Here is a 19,124-nt window from a genome sequence, read left to right as displayed (position 1 = left end):
AAAACTGGCGATGCACGACTATCTTTAGGCGCAAAGCCGGCGGTGCTGAGCGATACCGCCGAGGCCGGGTGCAGCGCAGGTGCGGTCATTTGTTGATTGACGGCAGACACGCTGGCGCCGGCCATCTCTTAAAAGGGGAAGGGTCGAGTTGTTTGGCTGCCATGCCCTGGGCACTGCAGCCCTCCAGCTAGGCCTGAGCACTGCTGCTGCACCTATTTAGCGACCAGGACGATGCAGAAGGCCCGGGAAAGAGCGCAGCGCTTTACTGAAGCTGACCTGAGGCTGCTGGTTCGTGCTGTGGAGCGAAGACACCATATTTTGTTTCCAGACACTGGCAAGAAACCGGTGACCAGCGTCTTCCGCAAAGCCTGGAGGGATGCCTCCAACAGGGTGACATCCAACAGTGTGGTTGGCAGGACTCCTGTACAATGCAGGAAGAAGTTTAATGACCTCACGCGGATTGTCAGGGTGAGTATCCTTTCCAGTGTCCTCCTCATCCTTGCATGTGCACCTGACATTATGGGCAAAGGGACCTGAAAGCCCTAATGGCCAGCCCTCATCCCACAGCTATGGGACTGGCATGACCATCAATTGCACATTCTGCACTTTACACACTGTCCAAGCTATTCCACCATGGGAGGCTGTGCAGACAAGATCAGGGCTACACACCGTACTTAGAGGCCATCCTTTCTCTTGCAGGCCAAGCTGGCTAACAATAAGCGATGCCAGCTTGCCACCGGGGGAGGCGGTCCTCGGCACCAGGAGCTGTCCGACCTAGACCAGCGTGTGGAGCGCATCATGGGAGTCCGTGTCATTGGCCCCGTTGCCACTGGAGATGCCGACCCTGTTCTGGGCACCAATGGTAAGGACCTGACCTTTTGGACCTCTCTCGTTCCACTTGCGCATCAGATCAACATCCTTTGCCACTGTCCGAACAATGCGGTGAATGGCGCCACTCATGCCTCCCTCGCTGACGCCCTGTCCTCACTCTAAAGCTACTCTTGTGCCTTCCTGCTTTCAGATGGTGAGGCGCCAGGTGAGGAGGATGTCCCCGAACCTGCCAGTGTCAGCCCCTCGCCGGAGGAGGAGGAAGAGGAAGGCGGGCCATCAGTGGCACCCTCAGCCGCGCCAACCCATGGCGATGTAGGGGACACGGCTTCCCTGGAGGGGAGCCTGGGGGAAGGGTCGGTGGGGAGTGCAGTTCCTGGGCCCAGCGGCCTGCAGCAACGTGGGAGGGGTGGGGAAGCTCGGTGGCCTTCTCCCCAGAGGGTGAGTGCGGCCTCCAGTCCGGCGACGGTCAGCGCAGAGGAGGTGCGCCTCCTCGAGGAAATGGCGGTCGACTCGGAGCACAGGCACACGGAGCTCATGGGGGTAGTGGCACGGATGCCTGATGCCATAGAGTCATTGGCGAAGAGTGTCAAGGAATTCGGGGCATCACAGGCCAGAAGTCTGGAGCAATTCGGGGCAGCTCATGACAGGAGTCTGGAGCAATTCGGGGCATCACAGGCCAGAAGTCTGGAGCAATTCGGGGCATCACAGGCCAGAAGTCTGGAGGAAGTCGGGGCAGCTCAGGCCAGGAGTCTGGAGCAATTCGGCGCAGCTCAGGCCAGAAGTCTGGAGCAATTCGGGGCAGCTCAGGCCAGGAGTCTGGAGGAAGTCGGGGCAGCTCAGGACAGGAGTCTGCAGGAAGTCGGGGCAGCTCAGGCCAGGAGTCTGCAGGAAGTCGGGGCAGCTCAGGACAGGAGTCTGCAGGAAGTCGGGGCAGCTCAGGACAGGAGTCTGCAGGAAGTCGGGGCAGCTCAGGACAGGAGTCTGCAGGAAGTCGGGGCAGCTCAGGACAGGAGTCTGCAGGAAGTCGGGGCAGCTCAGGACAGGAGTCTGGAGGAAGTCGGGGCAGCTCAGGCCAGGAGTCTGGAGGAAGTCGGGGCAGCTCAGGCCAGGAGTCTGCAGGAAGTCGGGGCAGCTCAGGCTAGGAGTCTGCAGGAAGTCGGGGCAGCTCAGGCTAGGAGTCTGCAGGAAGTCGGGGCAGCTCAGGCAGCTAGTAGCCAAATGATCAGTGGTGCCGTCCAGTCACTGGCTGGTCTGATGCGGTCACAGACCAGGGCAACACGGGCACTAACTGCTGCCACACTCGCTGCGTCAGCCAGGCATTGCCAGGGCACCCGCCGCGCTGCAGCAGCACAGCGGTCTGTCCTTCAGCAGATTGCTGCGCATGCTGCAGTGCTGGCCCGGGCGAGTGCCAGTGTCTCAGGCGACCAGCGAGCACCTGCCATCAGCCAGCTTGCTCCCATTCCTGCAGCCGCCACTGCCACTCCCCCAGTGGAGCTGTCACGAGCTGCTGGACAGACTGATGCTGCCCAGCCACAGCTGCAGCAGTCACCAGCCGGCCCCTCGAGGGCCAGAGCTCGTCTAGGCCGACCCCCAAGGGCATCTGCCGTCACGCCCTGTGCCCCTCAGGAGCCTTCCCCCAGCCTTGCTGCAGCCACTGGGCTCACTTTGAGGAGGAGCAGCAGGGCGGGCAGGGGCCACACAAAGATGCCCAAGGCATCGCCCTCGCGGGCCAAAGAGTAGAATGTGTGGCCAGTTGTGTTTGTTTTTGGAGGCCGAGAATTTGATGTTAGTTGTTTGAAGGCCGAGGATGTGACGTTTGTTTTTTACGAAGGCCGAGGATGACGGCCATTTTTGTTTCACACTTTTGTTAATCCTCTCCAGGTTGTGGGAGCGAGTAATGTGTCTGAATGTTTTTTGGGGGTTTCTTCTGTTTTTGTTTTTCATGTGGGAAGGGCTCTGAGTTTGTGCAATAAACAATTTTCTTTATTCATATTGTCCATGTTTGAATGTTGAAGTTTTGGTTGCTTTAACCGGCTGAGGGCTTGCGGAGCGGCTGCATTCATGTTCTTTCATTGGCACAAGCCATTCCCTGACAGGGGGCCTAGAACCTACGTTCAATAAGCCGCCGACGGGTGGCCCTTGCACCTTGTGCGTCCCTCTCTGTGCTGGTCCTCCTCCTCCTCCTCCTCCTGCTCCTCCTGCTCCTCCTCCTGAGGTGGTGCTCCAACCTGAGGTGGCAGTGCCTGAGTCCTGCGGATAGCCAGGTTGTGCAGCATGCAGCAAATGACCACGAAATGGGAGACTCGCTCCGGCGAATACTGCAGGGCTCCGCCGGAACGATCCAGGCAGTGGAACCGTTGCTTCAGGACGCCAATTGTTTGTTCGATGATGTTCCTGGTCGCTTGATGGCTCTCGTTGTATGCCTCTTCAGCAGGGGTCCTGGGTGCGCGGAGCGGGGTCATGAGCCAGGTACACAAAGGATAGCCTTTGTCCCCGATAAGCCATCCTCTTGGGTGAGGCTGTGCCTGGAACATGTCAGCCACAGTTGTCTGTCGCAGGATAAAGGCATCGTGGCTGCTGCCTGGAAAGCGGGCATTGACAGCTAGGATGCGCTGCCTGTGGTCACACACCAGCTGTACGTTGTGGGAATGGTAGCCCTTCCGGTTGCGGTAATCCTCGGCATTCTCCAGCGGTGCCCGCAAAGCCACATGCGTGCAGTCAATGGCGCCCTGCACCATGGGGAAGTCCGCTATTCTTGCAAATCCCACTGCACGCTGCTGCTGCTTGTCCAGGGTCATGGGGAAGGAGATGAATTGACGTCTCCTTCTGAAAAGGGCTTCGGTCACCTGGCGGATGCAGCAATGCACGGCGAACTGGGAGATGTTAGCGATGTCCCCAGCAGTGGATTGGAAGGAGCCGGTGGCATAGAAGTTCAGAGCCACCGTCACCTTCACTGCCACCGACAGAGACGTCCTGCGCATCAGCTGTGGACGCAGATCTCTGTGAAGCAGCTGGCAGATCTCTGTGACCACCTCCCTTCTGAATCGCAGCCTCCTAACACACTGCTCGTCAGACATGTTGACATAGGAGAACTGCTGGCGGTATACCCTGAGTGGGTAAGGCCTCCCTTGCCGACGCCTGTTGCCCCCTCTGCGTCTAGCCAGGGCTGCCACTCTCTCACGGCGTCTGTGAGCCCTTTGGACGTAATGCTGAAAGCCAGCGTTGACAGCCCCCATAATATGCTGGCAAACAATGAAATCTCAATGAAGGCAAAGAGAATTACAAAGCTGTGGCCTGAAGCCAGAAATACCTGTCCTAGTGTTGGGCCAAAGCAGTAAGCTCTCTACCTTGGTCTCTCTCCAAAAATCCGTCTCAAAAGAGTGAGTGCTGCAAAATGGCTGGCCTTTATAGTGCAGGGGAAGTGCCCTTTAATTTGCGCTCCCCGCGGCCCGCATCGGCTGTGCACCGTTCCACTCCACAGTCCTTAGGGCCGCCAGGCGCACAATGGGGCTGCGCGACTGAAGTTCCGGTTTGGGGCGCACAAAGGGCGTTGCACGAGGAAATGACGTCATGATCTGCGCGCGCAGCCGAGCGCGCGCAAAGACTTTGCGCCAGTGCTAAATGTCTACTGAAGTTGGGGGGAGGCGCAGATCGCGCTGCGCCCGGTCGCTAAGCGCCTAGCGCTCGAGATCTACTCCTCCTAAGGCGCTAACGGCTGGCGCACGCAACTGAATTTCTAGGCCATAGAGTCATAGTCATAGAGTTATACAGCACAGAAAGAGGCCCTTCGGCCCATCGTGTCCGCGCTGGCCATCAAGCCCTGTCTATTCTAATCCCATTTTCCAGCACTTGGTCCGTAGCCTTGTATGCTGTGGTGTTTCAAGTGCTCATCTAAATGCTTCTTGAATGTTGTGAGGGTTCCTGCCTCTACCACCCTTTCAGGCAGTGAGTTCCAGATTCCAACCACCCTCTGGGTGAAAATGTTTTTCCTCCAATCCCCTCTAAACCTCCTGCCCCTTACCTTGAAACTATGCCCCCTGGTCATTGACCCCTCTACTAAGGGGAAAAGTTCCTTTCTATCTACCCTATCTATGCCCCTCATAATTTTGTACACCTCAATCAGGTCCCCCCTCAGCCTTCTCTGCTCTAAGGAAAACAACCCCAGCCTGTCCAGTCTTTCTTCATAGCCGAAGCGCTCCAGCCCAGGTGAATCTCCTCTGCACCCTCTCCAATGCAATCACATCCCTCCTATAGTGAGGCGACCAGAACTGCACACAGTATTCCAGCTGTGGCCTAACTAGCGTTTTGTACAGCTCCATCATAACCTCCCTGCTCTTATATTCTATGCCTCAGCTAATGAAGGCAAGTATCCCATATGCCTTTTTAACCACCTTATCTACCTGTTCTGCTGCCTTCAGGGATCTATGTACATGCACACCAAGGTCCCTCTGATCCTCTGTCCTTCCTAGGGTCCTACCATTCATTGTGTATTCCCTTGCCTTGTTAGTCCTCCCAAAATGTATCACCTCCCACTTTTCAGGGTTAAATTCCATTTGCCACTGTTCCGCCCATCTGACCAACCCATCTATATCCTGTAGCTGAGGCTTCCCTCCTCGCTATTTATCACTCCACCAATTTTCGTGTCATCTGCGAACTTACTGATCATACCTCCTACATTCATATCTAAAATCATTAATGTAGACCACAAACAGCAAAGGACCCAGCACCGATCCCTGCGGTACACCACTGGACACAGGCTTCCAGTCACAAAAACAACCTTCGACCATCACCCTCTGCCTCCTGCCACTAAGCTTCAGGACAGACTTCAGGACAGAAAGCAGAGAGTTGGGGTAAAGGGTAGCTATTCACAGTGGCAGAAGGTGGGTAGTGGTGTTCCACAAGGATCAGTGCTGGGACCATTGTTGTTCACAATTTACATTAACGATTTAGACTTTGGAATCAAAAACACAATTTCTAAATTTGCAGATGACACAATTTGGGGGGATAGTCAATACCGAGGAGGACTGCAACAAGTCATAGGAGGACGTTAATAAACTTGCAGAATGGGCATATCATTGACAACTGAAGTTCAACACAGATAAATGTGAGGTATTACATGGTAGGAAGAATAGGGAGGCCACATCACTTGGAGGGTGCGAGTCTGGGTGGGGCAGAGGAACAAAGGGATCTCGGAGTACAAATACACAAATCACTAAAAGCTGCGACACAGGTTAGAAAGTTCATACAAAAGCAAACCAAGCACTAGGGTTATTTCTAGAGGGATAGAATTGAAAAGTAGGGAATTTATGCTAAACCTGTATTGAACCTTGGTTAGACCACACTTAGAGTACTGCGTACAGTTGGGCCGAACGGCCTGTTTCTGTGCCGTACATCCTATGTAATCCTATGGTGCTGGTATAAATTTTTAACAGCTGAGAAACAAAGATTTACCAATAATGGGGTGGTACAAACTGTTAAGTCTGTGGGTTGTATTATAAATAATCACAGACTCCACTGTTAACAAAATAAAACACGTCTTTACTATTCAGAGGCTCGGGCGATTCTGCCCTAGTTAACGTATCACAACCCTTATATACTGGTGTGGTCACTATCGGTATTACAGTATACATGAGCCAATAGATAGTGCCACCCTAAAGTAGTGCTCTTAAAGGCGAACGGTTACATTCTATAGTTCCCTTAAAGGTAAACGGTTACATACACAACACTCCTCCCTTCCTAGCTTATTACTTACAGAATCCCGTTAAACATACAATCTTCAACTTTATATAAACAGTTTGCAGATATACTCTCGATGGAGTCAACGTCATATAACAATTTACAGATATACTCTCAATGGAGTCAACGTCATATAACAGTTTACAAACATACTCTCAGTGGAATCAGTTTACAGGTTCAGTCTCTGTGGGAACAGTTCATAAATTCAGTCTCTGGTATTAATTCGTTCCAGACAGCATCCTCCATAGCCTTTTTTTTTTTTTTTAACAGCTTGTACTTTCATCCTGTTGAACCAGCAGTGCGGACTTATACAACCCACTGGCTGTCTTGATAATGTCCCTGGATTTTTTTTTTACAAATTTAGCACCTTTCGTAGTGTTCGGACTGAGGTAGTAGAAGTAATAATATTTTAAACAGTTATTATTTTCTGCTTCTTCTTTTTCTTTTCTGCCTTTTTGAAACTCTCCGAGCTCTTTTCCCGGCTGCCATCTGTAGCGCCACCAACTCTCTATGTTCCTTAGACCTTAAGTGCTTCCTCAGGATTTCAGCACTTTGGGAGTTCCCATCACAATTTGGGCAGACCACATCCTCATAACATTCGGTGTCACTCAACAGGTCAAAACCCTTCTTCAAGCAATCATATTCATCCTGCTCTTCCTCGGATGTCTGCCCTTCCTTCCCTCCTGGCCTCATTTGTGCGTTCAATCCTTTCCCTTCCTTCAGGGATTTCGTTATCAGGCTATTTAATCCTTCTACTGAAGTAGCTGTTTCCCCATTCTCCTGTTCCCCTGGACGTAATTCAGCGTACTCCTCCATTTCATCCATCATTTTCTCCAATGCTTTCATCTTCACTTCCTCTTGTACTTTGGCTTCCAGTGCTTGGAGAAGTTGCGCCTCGATGCTCTCTAGCTCATGTTCAGGGCCCATTCCCAGTTGAAACTGTTCTTCAAGTCGGTCAACCTCGGTAATTGCCGCCTCATATTTGTCTTGGGCTTCCTTCCATATTTTTATGAGTTCTGCCATGTCTTTCACCTCTACATCCTCATCTATGTATGGAACTTCTACCGATGAGTCTGTCTCGGCCCTGAGCTCCTCAAGAATTTCCTGCAGCCTTTGGACTTCTTGCTCATGTTCAACCTTTAGTTGCTCATATACTTCCAACGAAACTAGCTTTTCGGAGGTTGCTGAGTTAACCCCCTCCAGAATTGTAGTCTGGGCCTGTTCATACTGTTTTTTCAACTTCTCGCACTCTGCTTGTAAGGAGTCGTAGAGAAGAACTGGAATAAAATCCTGGCTTCCTGAAGATTCCTCTTCATTTGTTTCTTTCGCAATTTCCTGTTGGAGTTCAGCCAAGGCTGCTATGCTATCTGCCTCTCGAAGTCTCACTGCCATCAACTCTTCTTTATTCTTGCAGTCCATCTCAGCCATTTCCCATTTACTTTCATTTAACTGAGTGAGTAGTCCCTTATTTTGGGCTGAGAGATATTGCACCTTCTCATGTAGACCCTTGCACTCCTTCTCTGCTTGACATAGCTGATTACCGCTGATTTGGTTCTGCGTTTCAAGTTCCAACATCCTTTGCTTAGCTTCTTTCAGTTTCGCCCCTATAAGCTCCTCTTGCAACATGGCCACATTATTCTCATCAGGTAAAGAAGCGTTTCTCTTTTCCATGTCCAAGATTTGTTTCTGCATCTCCTTAAGAGCACCCTGTGATTCAACTTCTCTTAACTTTGCCTGCACTAGCTCCGTCTCTAATTGCAGAACAAAATCCTCAGTGCAGCGTGATTTGCCCTTCTGCTGTATCTCTAGATCATGCAAATATTCTAACCCCTGAACATCATCAGGGAGATGTGATCGGTAATTGGTCACGATGGCTCTATGGTCGCTCTCTGCTTGAGCCAGTAGGTTCTGTTGTCTTTCCAGACTCTCCCATTCGGTGTCATAGAACTTTTTCATTGTTTTCATCTCTTGTACGAGGCGGTAACTTAATTGTTCTAATTGTTGTTGTACTTTGAAATAGCGTTGAGTTCGAGCCCGGTGTTCCTCCGTAATGCATATGTCTGTAGCTTGAACAGACTCAGAATTCTCTGTCTTTATGCACGCCATCGATTTTCCAACCTTAGTCTGTGAGTTAATGTTAACCTTGTTTTTCATACATAAGCTGGACTTATCGTCTTCCGGCTCAGAGTCTGAGCTGCTTGTCTGCACCGAGTCCTCACTCGTCATTGCTTGTCGGTAGTGCCATTCCATGTCTATTTTCTTGATCCACTCCCGTCCTAGAAGTGGTGGTCCTCCCTCAGGTAGTACGTACAAATTCATTCTTGGGTGTACTTTACCCCTATCTCTCACCTTGACTCTTATTTTCCCCATGGGGTATACGCGATGCCCCGTGTATGTCTGTAATACGAACTTGGTATTTCTTAAGGGTATGTGAGAGAATAGTCGGTGGTAGTCCTTTTGGTTGATGACTGATACAGCTGATCCCGTGTCCAGCTCCATTCGTACTTGGACTCCAGCTATTTTTAGTGTGACCCAGATCGTCTGTAGATCAGTTACTTTACCCACATTGTGGATTCTCAGACCATCCAACTCCTGGCTGTTTGGGTCTGAGTCTGAATTTTGTTCGTCTGAACTCTTTTCAGCCACCTGATGCACCTTGTTGTACTTTTCTTGTGGTGGTGGCTTCCTTTGTTTGTTGGTCTTCTTTCTGGACCTGCATACCTTCGCGATGTGACCCAGTTTGCCACATTTCCTGCACTCTTGATTCTTAAACCAGCACTGATTCTGGTCGTGCGTTGTCTTTCCACAACGGTAGCATTTGGAAATGCTTGCAGTCATTTGGTCCACCCCGAGTGCCGCCGCCTTTAGCTGCATTTCCGCCGTTCCTTTCACTGCGGCTTCGTGCGATGAAGCTATGAGGACAGCCCTGTCCAGTGTGAGGTCGTTTTCCTCCAGGAGTCGCTTCTGCGTTCCTTCTTTGGCCAAGCCGCATACGAACTTGTCCCGCAGCGCCTCTGTCAAATTCCCTCCAAACTGGCAGTATTTCGCTAGCTTACGCAGTTCGACTAAGTATTCCGCATTGCTTTCATCTTGCCTCTGGGTTCTGGCGTAAAATTTAAATCGTTCAGCCAGCATCAACGGTGTGGGGTTCAAGTGATCCTTCAGCACTGCTACGATCTCTTCGAAGGTCTGGTCCACTGGTTTAACTGGTGCTATTAGATGTTTCAAAAGCCCGTATGTTTTTGCTCCCATCGAATTTAACAAAGTTATTGCCTTGTCGTCATCCTCAATGTCGTTGGCTACGCAATATATTTCTATGCGTTCCACATACGTGGCCCAGTCTTCTATTTCAGCATTAAAGTCATTAATATTTCCTCGCTTAGGCATCTTCTTCTCTTTTCGAGTACAGTACAAGTATTACTTTACTTATTATTAATTTTCTTCTCTCTTCTTGAGAACACCACAAGTATTGCTGTACTTATACTTATTTTCCCTCTCTTCTTGAGAACACACCAGCCTTTCTGAAAAATCTTATTACTTTCCTGAAATTCTTAATAATTTCCAAGATGGCGGTTTCCCGCTTCTTCCTTCTTCTTCAGCGGTTTCCCCGCGAAAAATGGCGGCTTTCCCGCGCTTCTCGCTCTCCCCGCCCACTTCGATGGCGGTTTTCCCGCGCTTCTCGGCGCTCTCCGCCCACTTCAATGGCGGTTATCACCCGTTCCCCGACGCTGACTTTCAGCCCGAGTGCGGCTCTTATCAGCGGATGCGATCGATGGCCCGGCTGCGCCTCGCACTTGAAAGCGGGCCCCGGCCTCTGGCTCACCCGCTCGCGCGGATCTTGCTCGCTCCCTCCCAGGCTCTGGCTTACCCGCTCGCGCGTTTCACCGCGGCTCTTATCAGGGATTGCGATCGCCCTTATCTCCCGATCGGTGGCACTGTCTTTGCAGCCAACGCTGCGGCTTACCCACGAGGTTATGGAGGCTTCAGGGTCCTAATGCCTGTCGCTTCCAGCCTGTCGGTTCCAGACTGGTGAGGATTGAAACCTCTCTTCAACGTCCTGTCTTCGGACGAAGCCGCCGTGGAACAACTGCCGCAGGGTTCGAATCCTGACTCGTCGCCAATGTTAAGTCTGTGGGTTGTATTATAAATAATCACAGACTCCACTGTTAACAAAATAAAACACGTCTTTACTATTCAGAGGCTCGGGCGATTCTGCCCTAGTTAACGTATCACAACCCTTATATACTGGTGTGGTCACTATCGGTATTACAGTATACATGAGCCAATAGATAGTGCCACCCTAAAGTAGTGCTCTTAAAGGCGAACGGTTACATTCTATAGTTCCCTTAAAGGTAAACGGTTACATACACAACACAAACATTCACAAATGAACGGTCTGCTCATTTGATAAACAGACTACCTAAAAAGAGTTCACAAATAGAGGCCCGCTATAAATAATTAACAGGCAGGAGTTGGGGTCATTTAGGCTGCGCGTTAGGGGCTGGCCATCTTTGTCTAGGGCACTGGTGCCTTTCCAGAGGGGCCTGGCATATGTCCGCACCCCTCACAGGGACCCCAGTGTAGACTGTGTATGAGTAAGCGTGTTAATGTTCACCCAGATCACCGGCACCGCGGACAGTCCGGCCCGGCCCGGGGGGAGAACAGCTTGCTACAATATCAGGCCCAGGGAGCTCTCAGGCTGCAAATATCCGCTTCGTCTCATCCTTTAATGAATTTTACAATCAGAGTAAAGGGATATTTCCCCACATTCTTCACCTGCTCTCTGAACTTAGTCCGGGTCACGGCGTAAACCCCAGTGTTTGTGCAGCAACTCAGCAGCTGCATCATGAATCCCATTTCCTGTACATAAGCAGGTAGAGATACAGTGGTAGCCGCAGATAGAGTCCGAAATGCTATCCAGTTCATCCGCTTCACTATAGAATCCACCATAAACACTGCCCACAACAGGATGAAATTGCCGGAGATAACAAGCAGTAAAATGATGGATTTCCTGCGGCTCTCCATCTCTGGGTCTCTGGGACTCTCCCCACTGCTGGGACCACGGAGTCTCCTGCGGGCTCTGCTGGCCACTAAAATGTGTCTGACAGTGACAGCATTGAGCAGCAGAATCACAACGAATGGGACCCCCGGGGTGAGAATATAATGAAAGAACTCGATTGCTGCCCAGACCTGTGAAAACCGAACGTTGTCTGTGATATCACAAAACCAGGGTGTGTTCAAAGGCACATACCGACCTGTGAACATAAAATACCAGAAGATGTTCTTTAAACCGCTCAGCACAGTCACGACCAGTAGATCCGCCGCTGCCATAGCCGCCAGGTACCGAGTGACACATTTGGAGAGACCGCACTTTCCCCGGGACAGGATCATACTCGTCACTAAGTTAACTGTGAGGAAGCGAAATAAACAGGGAAATTATACAACAGGCTGGGAGCAAGAGCAGCAGTTTGATGGAACTCGTTCAGATAATAATCTGCTTTCCTGCTTTTGACACCAAAGTGGATAACCTCGCATTTATCCACGTTATATTGCATCTGCCCAATCACCCAACCTGTCCAAATCATACTGGAGTTTCTCTGCATCCTCCTCACAGCACACACGCCCACCCAGCTTTGTGTCCTCTGCAAACTTGGAGATATTACATCTAGTTCCCTCGTCTAGATCATTAATATATATTGTGAATAGTTGGGGTCCTAGCACTGATCCCTGCGGTACCCCACTAGTCACTGCCTGCCACTCGGAAAAAGACCCGTTTATTCCAACTCTTTGCTTCCTGTCTGCCAACCAGTTCTCTATCCAAGTCAATACCTTACCCCCAATCCCATGTGCTTTAACTTTACACGCTAATCTCTTATGTGGGACCTTATCGAAAGCCTTCTGAAAGTCCAAATACACCACATCCACTGGTTCTCCCTTATCTATTTTACCAGTTACATCCTCAAAAACTTCCAGTAGATTAGTCGAGCACGATTTACCTTTTGTAAATCCATGTTGACTTTGTCCGATCCTGTCTGTTTTCCAAGTGCTCTGCTATTACATCTTTTATAATAGACTCTAGCATTTTCCCCACTACCGATGTCAGGCTTACTGGTCTATAATTCCCCATTTTCTCTCTACCACCTTTTTTGAATAGTGGGGTAACATTAGCTACCCTCCAATCCATGGGTACTGTTCCAGAGTCTATCGAGTTCTGGAAGATGACCAGCAATGCATCTACTATTTCTAGGGCCACTTCCTTAAGTACCCTAGGATGTAGATTATCAGGCCCTGGGGATTTATCCACCTTTAATCTCATCAATTTCCCTAACACCATTTCCCTACAAATACTGATTTCTTTCTGTTCCTCCCTCTCATTAGACCCTGTGTTCCCCGACATCTCTGGGAGGTTATTTGTGTCCTCCTTTGTGAAGACAGTACCAAAGTATGTATTTAATTGGTCTGCCATTTCTTTGTTCCCCATTATAAATTCCCCTGATTCTGACTGCAAGGGACCTATGCTTGACTTCACCAATCTTTTTCTCTTCACATGTCTATAAAAGCTTTTACAGTCAGTTTTTATGTTTCCTGCAAGCTTACTCTCATACTCTATTATCCCCCTCTTAATTAATCCCTTTGTCCTCCTTTGTTGAATCCTAAACTGCTCCCAATCCTCAGGTTTACTGCTTTTTCTGGCTAATTTATATGTCCTCTCCTTGGATCTTATGCTATCCCTAATTTCCCTTGTTAGCCTTGAGGGAGAGAGGTGTGGGTCCAAGACTAGGTTTTTAAACTTGAATAAGGGCAATTATGAGGGCATGATAGCAGAGCTAGCTAAAGTGAACAGGCAAATTAGATTAAGGGATTGGTCAATAGAGCTGCAGTGGCAGACATTTAATGGGATATTTCAGAATACACAGAATAGATCCATTCCAACGAGAAAGAAAAATTCCAAGGAGATCACCCACCATCCGTGGTTAACTAAAAAAGTTAAAGATAGGATCAAACTTAAAGAAAAAGCAGATAATTGCACAAAGATGGGTGGCAGGTCAGAAGATTGGACAGAATGTAAACCAACAGCAGAGAATGACTAAAAGATTAATAAGGATAGAAAAATTAGAGTACGAGAGAAAGCTAGCTAGAAATATCAAAACAGATAATAAGAGTTTCTATAGATATTTTAAAAAGAAAAGTGTTAACAAAGGGAGTGTTGGTCCTATAGAAAGTGAGTCTGGGGAATTAATAATGGGAAATAAGGAGATGGCAGTTGAATTGAACAGGTATTTTGCATCAGTCTTCACTATAGAGGTTACAAGTAACATCCCAGAAATAGCTGTAAATCAGGAAATGGGAGGGAGGGAGGAAGTCAAGATAATTACAATCACCAGGGAAGTCGTACTGAGGAAATTGTTGGAGCTACGGGCTGACAAGTCTCCGGGTCCTGATGGACTTCATCCTAGGATCATGAAAGAAGTGGCTAGTGAGATAGTTGATGCGTTGGTTTTAATTTTCCAAAATTCCCTAGATTTGGGGAAGGTTCCATTAGATTAGAAAATAGCGAATGTAACTCTTTTATTCAAAAAGGGAGGGAGACAGAAAACAGGAAACTACAGGCCAGTTAGCTTAACACCTGTAATAGGGAAGATGTTAGAAGCTATTATTAAAGATGTTATAGCAGGGCACTTATAAAAGTTTACGGTAAGAGTCAGCATGGTTTTGTAAAAGGGAAATCATGATTAACCAATTTATTGGAGTTCTTTGAGGAAGTAACATGTGCTGTGGATAAAGGGGAACTGGTGGATGAACTGTACTTAGATTTCCAGAAGGCGTTTGATAAGGTGCCACATCAAAGGTTATTGTGGAAAATAAAAGCTCATGTTGTAGGGGGTAACATATTGGCATGGATAGAAGATTGGTCAGCTAACAGGAAACAGAGAGTAGGCATAAATCGGTCATTTTCTGGTTGGCAAGATGTAACGGGTGGTGTGTCACAGGGATAATGCTGGGGTCTCAACTTTTTTAGTTTATATAAATGACTTGGATGAAGGGACCGAAGGTATTGTTGCTAAATTTGCTGATGAGACAAAGATAGGTAGGAAGGTAAATTGTGTAGAGGACATATGGAGGCTACAAAGGGATATAGATAGATTAAGTGAGTGGGCAACGATCTGGCAAAGGGAGTATAATGTGGGAAAATGTGAAATTGTGCATTTTGGCAGGAAGAATAAAAAAGAAGCATATTATCTAAATGGTGAGAGATTGCAGAGCTCTGAGATGCAGAGGGATCTGGGCGTCCTAGTGCATGAATCACAAAAGGTTAGTACGCATGTACAGCAAGTAATTAGGAAAGCTAATAGAATGTTATTGTTTATTGCGAGGGGAATTGAATACAAAAGTAGGGAGGTTATGCTTCAGTTACAGAGGACATTGGTGAGACCACATCTGGAGCACTGTGTACAGTATTGGTCTCATTATTTAAGGAGGGATGTAAATGCGTTGGCAGCAGTTCAGAGAAGGTTTACTAGACTAATACCTGGAATGGGCGGGTTGTTTTATGAGGAAAGGTTGGAGAGGCTAGGCTTGTATCCGCTGGAGTTTAGAAGAGTAAGAGGTGACTTGATTGAATCATACAAGATCCTGAGGGGTCTGGACAGGGTGGATGTGGAGAGGATGTTTCCTCTTGTGGGAGAATCTAGAACTAGGGGTCACTGTTTAAAAATAAGAGGTGAGAAATGAGACAGAGATGAGAAGAAATGTTTTCTCTGAGGATCGTGAGTCTTTGGAACTCTCTTCCTCAGAGGGCAGTGGAAGCAGAGTCTTTGAATATTTTTAAGGCGGACGTAGATAGATTCTTGATAAGCAAGGGGGTGAAAGGTTATCGGGGGTAGGAGGGAATGTGGAGTAATCAGACCAGCCATGAACTTATTCAATGGCGGAGCAGGCTCGAGGGGCCGAGTGGCCGATTCCTGCTCTGAATTCGTATGTTCGTATGTACCTGCCCCGGGAGTGGGAGGGGCTTGGCAGCTTTGTGACATCATTCCAGGCTGCTGTGCGATTGGCTCCTGGCTCCTGTGTGATGTCACCTGGAGACAGGTTTTTCACCCCTGGTTACGGCCCATAAAAAATAAACAGTCATCGAACTAACTGCGCCCCTGGGATACGCAAGCACTGCCCGCCGCTCTATGGTAACATTATAGTTATCAAGCGTACTGGAGCAGATGGATATAATTTTCCTTCGACATCTTCGTGTTTGTTTGGAAGGAAAACTGACTGTGACATCCGTATCCAATTGCCTCATGTTTCAAAAGAACATTGTAAGCTCGAAGTGAATGAAAATAATGAGGTTATTCTAACTAACTTGAGTGAAGTGAATCGAACATGTTTGAATGGTAAAGTTGTTCATCATTCTGAACGTCTAAAGCACGGTGACATGTTCACAGTTATTGATTGTTCTTTCAGATTTGAGTACCCTTTGGATTCAGTGCACAATACTAGTCCAAGAAAAAAACGGAGTTCGTCGAGCCTGAAGAATGAAACTCTACAAGTATGTGCATGCATTTTCATGTGTTGGGGGGAGGAGGGAGAAGGAGGGAAGATGGTTATCTCTGATATCAGATCCTTTTAATATCCTGCTGGTAGTGATCTTCAAAATACTGCTTTTTGTTCTCCATTCCATATGAAATATTAAAATGTTGGTGTGCATAAGCATTAATAAAGTCCCACATAAGAGGTTAGTGTGCAAAATTAAAGCACATGGGATTGGGGGTAATATACTGGCATGGATTGAAAATTGGTTAACAGACAGGAAACAGAGTAGGAATAAATGGGTCTTTTTCAGGGTGGCAGGTGGTGACTAGTGGGGTACTGCAGGGATCAGTGCTTGGGCCCCAGCTATTCACAATATATATCAATGATTGGGATGAGGGAACCAAGTGTTATATTTCCAAGTTTGCTGCTGACACAAAACTAGGTGGGATTCTGAGTTGTGAGGAGGATGCAAAGAGGCTTCAAGTTGATTTAGACAAGTTGAGCAGGTGGGCAAATACATGGCAGATGGAGCATCACGTGGATAAATGTGAAGTTATCCACTTCAGTAGGAAAAACAGAAAGTCAGAGGTCTAGAAATGCGGTTGCTAGCGCCACCGATTAACGCCTAAAGAGGCCAGAAAATGGGGCGCTCGCCAATTTCCGGCCAGGCGCAGGGAGCCTAGCGCCTCGACCCATATTGAGCATGGTTTTAGCGCCGGCGCATCTCTTAGCGCCCGCTCATGGCCGCAGGCAGATTATGATGTCATTTGAGTGTGCAACGCCTTTTGGGCGCCCCAGACTGGAAATTCAGTGCACCCCCCCCTCCGTAGGACCTGGCACTAATAGTGACAGCTTACCTGGACCGTACCAAGTCGCTCTCGGGCTGCAGGAGCGTTATTTAAAGGGGACTGGTGTGGTGTAAAAGCGGCAGCCATTTTTGGTGCACAACTTCCTCGAGAGCTACAAAGAGTTGCTGAGCTGCACACTGAGAGCCATTTGCCCACTGAGCCAGCGCAGGGAGACGATCTTCAGCGTTCTGACCATCACCTTGCTGTTGGTGAGCCTTGACAACGGGGAACCTTCCTGTGGGCACTTATTATGGGGGCTGCATTGGAGGGGAACGTCCTGCTGCTGAATCATCTGGAAAGGGCACTGAGACGCTGGGAGAGGGGGGCGGGCATGGCCAGACGGAGGAGGGACAACAGACGTCGCCACAGCAGACCGTACGCTGGCAGGGTTTTCCAACAGCAGTTTTCCTACATGAACATGCCGGAGGAGCAGTGTGTCAGAAGGCTGCGATTTAGAAAGGAGGTGGTGACGGAGCTGTGCCAGCTGCTTCAGCCAGATCTGCAGCCTCAGATAAGGTGCAGGACATCTCTGTCGGTGGCTGAGAAGATGCCTGCTGTCCTGAACTTCTACGCGAGCGGCTCTTCTCAGGCTGCGCGTCAGAGGCTGATCAGAAGTAGCTTCTAGGCCCCTTTCACGGAATGCTTGCTGCCATTCCAAGAACAGGAATGGAACCGGTCTGATACCCCCAAGCCTGTGAAGGGCAAGATGCATGTAAATTGAAGGCATGGCCATTGTAAATGAAGAAAGTGTTTCATTACACAAAATGTGGTTCCTTCAAACATGAGAAAGCTATGGCAACAGAAAGCAAAACTAATACACTGACACATAACTGGCTCTCACACCCGGGAGACTGTCCAAAACATAAATCACATTCCGACCATCTTCCTTGGCCTTGATTCCACTGCACCAACCAAAGCATCCAATGCCCCATCAGTGAGGCGTTCCGCCCTCTGCCTCACCCTTTCCATGTCTTGCTAGGCTGGTGCGCCACAGGTAGGCTCCCACCGCTTTGAAGGCCTACAAGGCAGTGAGTGTGTCTGGTGATCCCAATTGACCTGCCCCTTTAAGAGCTGGCCGGCGCCAGTGTGTCTCAGGGAAAGTGATTATTGAAAGCACCTGCGCTGCGCCCCGCCGCCGCTAAATTGGGTTGCGCCCCCGGGTTAGCGCCTTAAGAGCCTCGTGCAGCGCCTGATTTAGCGCCACAATCACCCTTAGGGGTGCAATGGCCCAATATCGCGCCAGGTGGTGCTAAATCGCAACTGGCGCTAGGCTTTGCGCTTCGCTAGCACTAGCACCCCAAATGGGGCGATACCCAATTTCTAGCCCTCAGAGTATTATTGAAATGGTGATAGATTGGGAAATGTTGATGTACAAATGGACCTGGGTGTCCTTGTACACCAGTCACTGAAAGTAAACATGCAGGTGCAGCAAGCGATTCAGAAGGCAAGTGGTATGTTAGCCTTCATTGCAAGAGGATTTGAGTACAGGATCAAGGATGTCTCACTACAGTTATACAGGGCCTTGGTGAGACCACACCTGGAGTACTGTGTGCAGTTTTGGTCTCCTTACCTAAGAAAGGATATATTTGCCATAGAGGGAGTGCAGCGAAGGTTCACCAGACTGATTCCTGGGATGGCAGGACTGTCATATGAGGAGAGATTGGGTCGACTAGGCCTGTATTCACTAGAGTTTAGAAGAATGAGAGGGGATCTCGTTGAAACGTATAAAATTCTGGCAGGGCTAGACAGACTGGATGCAGAGAGGATGTTCCCCCTGGCTGTGGGGAGGGGTCTAGAATGAGGGGTCACAGCCTCAGGATACAGGGTAGGACATTTAGGACTGAGATGAGGAGAAATGTCTTCACTCAGAGGGTGGTGAACCTGTGGAATTCTCTACCACAGAAGGCTGTGGAATATATTTAAGAAGGAGATAGATAGATTTCTAGACACAAAAGGCATCAAGGGGTATGGGGAGAGAGCAGGAATATGGTATTGAGATAGAGGATCTTCCATGATCATATTGAATGGCAGAGCAGGCTCGAAGGGCCGAATGACCACCTCCTGCTCCTATTTTTCTATGTTTTTCTATGATTTTCCTTTATTTTGCCCACCAGTGTTATTTCATGCCCCCTCTTTGCTCGCCTAATTTCTTTTTTAAGTACCCCTCTGCACTTTCTATACTCC

The sequence above is a fragment of the Somniosus microcephalus genome, unplaced genomic scaffold (assembly GCF_052327205.1).
Source record: "Somniosus microcephalus isolate GS21.2 unplaced genomic scaffold, FLI_Smic_1.0 unresolved_chr7, whole genome shotgun sequence".
Taxonomy (NCBI): domain Eukaryota; kingdom Metazoa; phylum Chordata; class Chondrichthyes; order Squaliformes; family Somniosidae; genus Somniosus; species Somniosus microcephalus.
This window is presented reverse-complemented; position numbering follows the sequence as displayed.